Below are 7,364 nucleotides of genomic sequence, written 5' to 3' on the forward strand. Positions count from 1 at the left end.
AAGCTCAAAAGTACAAGATACAATCAAAAAGGTTCAAATTATTGATGAAGAACGTCTAAAAATGACAAGAGTACAAGTTACAAAACGCAAAGTACAAGATATTAAATTATACGAAAGGACGTTCGAAAATCCGGAACCGGGACATGAACCAACTCTCAACGCTCGACGCAACGGTGTAAAAATTACGAGTCAACTATGCACAAGAATAAAATATAATATTTAAATAATTCATAATAAGAATAATATTAAATAATAAAAAGTTGTTAATTGAGCATAGTTCAGGGGTCGTAAATGAAAATTCAATTTCTAATTTGCCTATAAAAGGCTATATTACGTTCGATGAAGGGAGGAAGAACTTTTCCGATCTTTTTTTTATCAATCAAATATCTATATCAATTATCAATATCTATATTCTATATCTCTATCATAATGTTAACTTAATAAGATATAACAATAATCTTAATTTTAATTTTAAATTATGATAATAATAAGATTTATGATAGAGATCGTTTGAGTGTGTAAGTCGAAATTCTGTCCGTGTAACGCTACGCTATTTTTAATCATTGTAAGTTATGTTCAACCTTTTTACATTAATGTCTCGTAGCTAAGTCGTTATTATGCTTATTTAAAATGAAGTACTCATGATGTTGGGCTAATTACTAAAATTGGGTTATTGAACTTTGGACCATAATTAAGGTTTGGGCAAAAGACCGACACTTGTGGAAATTGGATTATTGACTATTAATAGATGGGGGGTATTGTCTAATTGAGTGACAACTCATTGGAGTCTGTCGAACCTATCTTCAATCTAATTATCCTAATAATTAATAATGATTATGGTTGTCCTATTTAGTGATGTTCTTATGGAATCTGTTATAATCATTTAATTAATCAATTGGGTTGGGTAATTGATTATTCATTCTGATCAAGTGGATGAATTAATATTCATAAACTAATTAAAACAGGGGTGGATTACATACAGTGATAACTGGTGTAATTGTTGACAGAAGTGATAACTGCGTCACAGTTTAAATCCTTAATCAGTTGGAATATTTGACTTCGGGTATAAGGGTAATTTGACGAGGATACTCGCACTTTATATTTATGACCAATGGACTATTATGGACAAAAACCAGATAGACGTATCAAATAAACCAGGACAAAGGACAATTAACCCATGGTAATAAATTAAAATCAACACGTCAAACATCATGATTACGGAAGTTTAAATAAGCATAATTCTTTTATTATATTTCTCATCGTATCTTTAATTACTGCAATTTACTTTATCGCAATTTAAATTCTGTCATTTATATTATCGTCATTTATCTTTACGCTTAAAATATAGAATCGACAAACCGGTCATTAAACGGTAAAACCCCCCTTTTATAATAATATTACTACTTATATAATTATATATATTTTGTATAAATATAGTTAAAAATATAGTAAGTATCACCAGCTCCCTGTGGAACGAACCGGACTTACTAAAAACTACACTACTCTACGATTAGGTACACTGCCTATAGTGTTGTAGCAAGGTTTAGGTATATCCCATCCGTAAATTAATAAAACTTGTGTCATATTTTGTAGTATTTTGTATTAAAAATAATACTATTTCGTACCCTCACGCTACATCATCAAGTTTTTGGCGCCGCTGCCGGGGAGCGCTAAAACGCTATATTTTTAATTATAATAATATTGAAATAAAATATAATAATATAATAATATTGAAATAGAATATAATAATATAATAATATTGAAATAGAATATAATAATATAATAATATTTAAGAATCAAAAATATACGTAAATTTTAAAAAAAGTCGTATTTATTAAATACTTCAGGGGTATATTATGTAACTTATAATTAATAATTACTATCATGTCGCTTTCATGTGAATAATAAATTAATTAATTTCTTTTCATTTACTATTCATGAATAGTAAATGAGTTAAAAAAAAAATTTTGTGTAAAAAAAAAAAAAAAACGTTTTTAAAAAAAAAAAAAAAAAAATTCGTTTTTTATATAAAAAAAAAAAAAAAATATTAAAAAAAAAAAAAAAAAATTAAAAAAAAAAAAATTAAAAAAAAAAAAAAAACGTAAAAAAAGAAAAAAAAACGTAAAAAAAAAAAAATTATTAAAAAAAAAATTGTTTTTTTTAGTTTTATTACCTTTAGATTTTTAGACTATAGTCGCAACTTTTAGTATTAAGTTTAGTTTTGCCATAGTTATTTTTACTTCTAGAATTTTTAGGCTTTGCCGTAAAATCCTTTAAGTGCTTATTCCTTAGACTAAGTTTTAGGTGCTTTAGAATTTTACGACGCCGTATTTCGCACTACTTTCTTATTTTTATTTTTTTTTTTTCGACGCCTATTTTTCGACCTTTTATTTTTCGATCTTTTTCGACGAACTCTTTTTCTTTCTTATTTCTCGCTATTCTAGTTTTAGGACATAGATTTTTATTCTACTTCTTATCTAAATTTCTTAAAATTACGAAAATTTATTTTAAGTGGTTAAATTGATAGACATCAAAATTTTCTGGTTCGTAGTAATAGTTGGATTTGTACGTGGACCGGGTTATTGGAGCCAAACAGTACTCAATTATATTGAGACCAAACGAATCCTGCCCCTCTGCTGCATCTTTTGGCTATTCGAAACGTGGGCAAAATCAGAAAAGTCTATTAATTGGATAACTTATATAATTTTTCTTTCCTTTTAAAAACTAATAGGATATTCAGTGAATGCACCGAGTAAAACGTTCACCACCTTTCATACGTTCACCACCTGTAACTCGATCAAGACATTTAGCAAATATTGTCGCCGTTGATTTTTCTTTAGAATCGTCATCTAGTCGAACAAGAACTCCAACTCAAATTTCCGATAATCCATCTTTTGAACCCGACTTCACAATTAAGAACCCGGAGCATATTCAAGGACAATTCCAAGATCCTGAACCACAAACCGTTAAATCAGAGTCCTCTAGTGATTCGTATTCAACGAATTCAATTATGGAAGTAACGGAACCTCTAAGTATGGAAGATCGAATGAGAGCCACACGCACGGGCCAAGGTCACGCCATTATTAAGCCAGAAGTTAATGCTCCAGATTATGAAATTAAAGGACAAATCCTACACATGGTAACTAACCAATGCCAATTCAGTGGTGCACCGAATGAAGATCCTAACGAACACCTTCGTACGTTTAAAAGAATTTGTACACTATTCAAAATCCGAGAAGTGGAAGATGAGCAGATCTATCTCATGTTGTTTCCCTGGACTTTAAAGGGAGAAGCCAAAGATTGGTTAGAATCGTTACCTGAAGGGGCGATTGACACATGGGATGTTTTAGTTGAAAAATTTCTTAAACAATTCTTTCCGGCATCTAAAGCCGTGAGACTTCAAGGAGAAATTGTTACGTTCGCGCAAAAGCCAAATGAAACATTATATGAGGCGTGGACAAGATTCGGAAGGATGTTGAGAGGATGTCCTCAACACGGTTTAGACACTTACCAAATAGTACAAATATTCTACCAAGGTGTCAACGTTGCTACACGAAAAGACATCGACATAACAGCTGGTGGTTCCATTATGAAGAAAACCGCAACTGAAGCTTACAAAATTATTGATAACACAGCCTCCCACTCGCATGAGTGGCACCAAGAAAAAGATATTTTTCGTTCATCTAAAGTGGCTAGAGCCGATTCTAGCCATGACTTTGATTCCGTTTCTGCAAAAATAGATGCTTTCGAAAGACGAATGGAAAAGATGAATAAAGATATTCACGCAATACGAATCAGTTGTGAGCTATGCGGTGGACCACACTTATTGAAAGATTGTCACATTGAACCAACATTGGAACAACGAGAGAATGTTTCCTATATGAACCAAAGGCCTGGAAATAATTATCAAAATAATTATCAACCGCCAAAGCTAAACTTCAATCGAAATCAAAACATTCTTTACAATCCAAAAGGACCCGAAAATAACTGGTATAACCAACAAGGTCCGAATAACCAACCAACTCAAAACAACACTTTCAATCAACAAAGACCTGGCTTATATAAACCACAACAACAAACCGAAGAGAAAAAGTCAAATATGGAAGACGTGGTATTCAAGCTAGTTGAATCTCAAACACAATTTATTGAAACTCAAACCCAAACGAACGAGAGGTTTGATCAGTCATTAAGAACTCAACAAGCTTCCATTTTGAATCTAGAAAAACACGTAGGTACTCTTGCTAGCATGATGAGTGAGAGGGAACAAGGAAAGCTACCGAGTAATACTGAAGTAAATCCTCGGAATGAGAATGTTAATATGGTTTCAACGAATTCTGAAAAACCAGCACCAGAAGATGGGAAGGTTTTAGATGAGAGTAACAATGAAGAAGTTACACCACCACCACCCGAGTATGTAAAGCCAGTGGTGGCACCATACAAACCACCCATCCCGTTTCCAAGAAAAGGAGTTGAGTATGAGCAAGTGATAGGTAATAAAGATTGTGATACCTCTGGAAAGAAGAAGAAGAAAAAGAATAAGAAAGTGCAAGAAACAAAAGCCGTAAATATAAACCCGGTGAAGACAGTTCCACCAAAACCTCCACCTAGGGTAGGTGATCCGGGTGAATTTATTGTTCCTTGTCTACTTAGTGATTGTGTCATGTATGATGCACTAGCAGATTTAGGTGCAAGTGTAAGTGTTATGCCTCTTTCCTTATATAAGAGATTAGGTGTAGGTAAGTTAAGTCCAACGGATATGAGTGTTCGACTCTTTGATCAAACCATTAAGCACCCAGTTGGAATTGCTGACAACCTACCCGTTCAAGTAGGCAATTTAACCTTTCTAGTCGAATTCATTGTCATTGACATAGAAGAGGACCCAAACATTCCTCTAATTTTAGGTCGACCATTCTTTGCGTCCACCGGGGCGTTATTTGATGTAGGAAATGGAAGAATGATACTTAAAAGTGGTGACAAATCTATCACCTTTATGATTCGAAAGTCTAAATCTCCACCAACCAAAACCGTTGAACCAGAAAAAATGATTGGTAAGAACCATGTTGTTTTACCAACTCCAACGGTAGTGCTTAATAATAATAAAACGCCTAAGTGTGGGGAAAATGAAGTAACACCTAATGATGACATGATAACAAAGAACCCCGTTATTGATACGAAATTAAATGACCCCGTTATTAACAGTTCAATGAAGAAACTTTTTAAACGGGCTATTGATGTTAGAAGTAAGGGGAACTTTAAGTTATGTAACCGGTTAGTATCCAATCTGTCGCCTAAAGAAAGGGCGAAGCTAGTTGAATTATGGGATATTACGGAAGAAGCCGGGCACTGGCTTAAAGAAAAAGTCACAGATAGGCAAGTTGATTATGGACCAAGAGAAATTGACAATGAAGTTAATCACAATTTCAACACCACAGCTACCTAAGTGTGGGGAGATTCGAATGTTCTAAAAAGATAATGCTGTCTAAAGTTATTTGTTCTGTTCTCGTGTAGTTCCAAGAATGGAATCCGATTGGTCTTTTCCGCTAGCAGACACTAAAGAACTAGTTTTCTCCCTCCATTCTGAATTTTTATTTTTTTTAGATTTTATTTGAAATTAATATGCATTTTAATTTATGTTTTATTGTGATTTTAAAAAACAAAATTTACTTTAATTCATTAAGTTGAAAAAATGATTTCTAAAATTCGTCGTGAGTTGAAGACTAGGTCATTAAGCCGAAATTACTTTACCCGAGGGCGGGGCGATAAATTTTGTTATCATTATTTTTAATTTTATTGATTTAAAGTATGCCAAAAATATTATACTTTATAAATTTTTGAAAAGTGGGGTTATAAACCAAACTTCAAAAATATATATATATATATATATGTTTGTATTTTATCTTATGTACAAAGCAGGGTAAAACAACGCACTTTCAAAGACTGTCATTAAAGTTCAGCAAAAGGTACTAATTTTGACGACAAGACGCAAAACAACAAATATGATATAACAAATGAAGGAATGAACGATGAGGCGCCATCTATCATTCGACGAGCTTTGTAATTACAAACTCGGTATTTTTAATCACTTTTCTACGATAATCACCCTCATGAATTTAAATTATAGTCTGATTTCATGCAAATGAGGGCATTGCATGATCTCAAGTGTGGGGAAGGGTTATAAATTCTCTCAGGTTTATACTTGGTTTATTTGCCAAATTTTGTGAAAATTTGAAAAATTTTCAACTAAATGAACTCAAAATCATGTTTATACATATTTATGAACGATGAAAACTAGGTGTTAATACCGAAATTATCGTTACCTCGAAAAGGACATAAATTGAGAAACGACTTAAAACGCTTGAATTCATTTAAAATGAAATAAAAGAAAATAAAAAGGCAAAGAAAGAAACTAAGTGTGGGAAGAATGTACCAAGTTATTCAATTTAAAACATATATCACATATTTTTGTACAAACAATTGAAAATACTTTTGTTTTGAACGATAATCAACTGTTTTATCCGATGAAAGAAAAGAAGAGATGGATCTACACGATGAATCAATTCCATCATTTGAAGGAAGTAAAGTCTTCCGAAAAAGACACGCGCTTCTTGATTTAGGTCATGAAGTTGTCATCCAGACCAGCTGTAGGTTGACGAAAAATCTAGAAAAGTCATCACTAAAATCAGCAGGAAATCCACGGACCTCAGCATCAAACAGGGTCGCCAAGTGGTCAGATTTATCCTAACCATGAGAAGGATTTATCTCGTACAATGGGGAGGCACCGTGCAAATTAGCTTGATAAGACTAATGAATCAGATCCCCAGAAAGGATAATCTCCTTAAAGATTAAAAATCAGCTTTTAAGACTGATAATACTCAATCCTTGAGATTGACCTTAAAGATTGAGAATTCAAACTCATGGAATTCAATGATATCTAAACTCGAGCTTGAACGAGAAAATATTTTGATCAAAATTGCAAACCGATTTGTTTTCTGAAAATCCATTTTCAATGCGTTCATTACCATTGAACGTAAAATCCTAGGAATTCACCTGGAATTCATTAGGTCACCTGAACTAAATCGGGTGTCAACCGTAAGAACGGTGGTTGCATAGCATGGTCGGAGACAGGACCTTGTGCCAGACCGAAAAATTATAGGATGATCTTTACTATCGCTCCTACCAAGGATAGTTCTAGCATCCGACACGTTAATAAGACCATAATCATCTGCATGTCACGGGACATTGCCTTAACAGTTTCTTGTTCATCGCTTTCCTTTACAACCGGACGGTAGTTTGCCGAAAGGTAATATACGGGACAAGTAAACTGGACGTGTTGCTTTCCTAATACAAGGTTAGCAAGTGGGTAA

Source organism: Rutidosis leptorrhynchoides, chromosome 9 (genome assembly GCF_046630445.1).
Source record: "Rutidosis leptorrhynchoides isolate AG116_Rl617_1_P2 chromosome 9, CSIRO_AGI_Rlap_v1, whole genome shotgun sequence".
In the NCBI taxonomy this organism is placed as follows: Eukaryota; Viridiplantae; Streptophyta; class Magnoliopsida; order Asterales; family Asteraceae; genus Rutidosis; species Rutidosis leptorrhynchoides.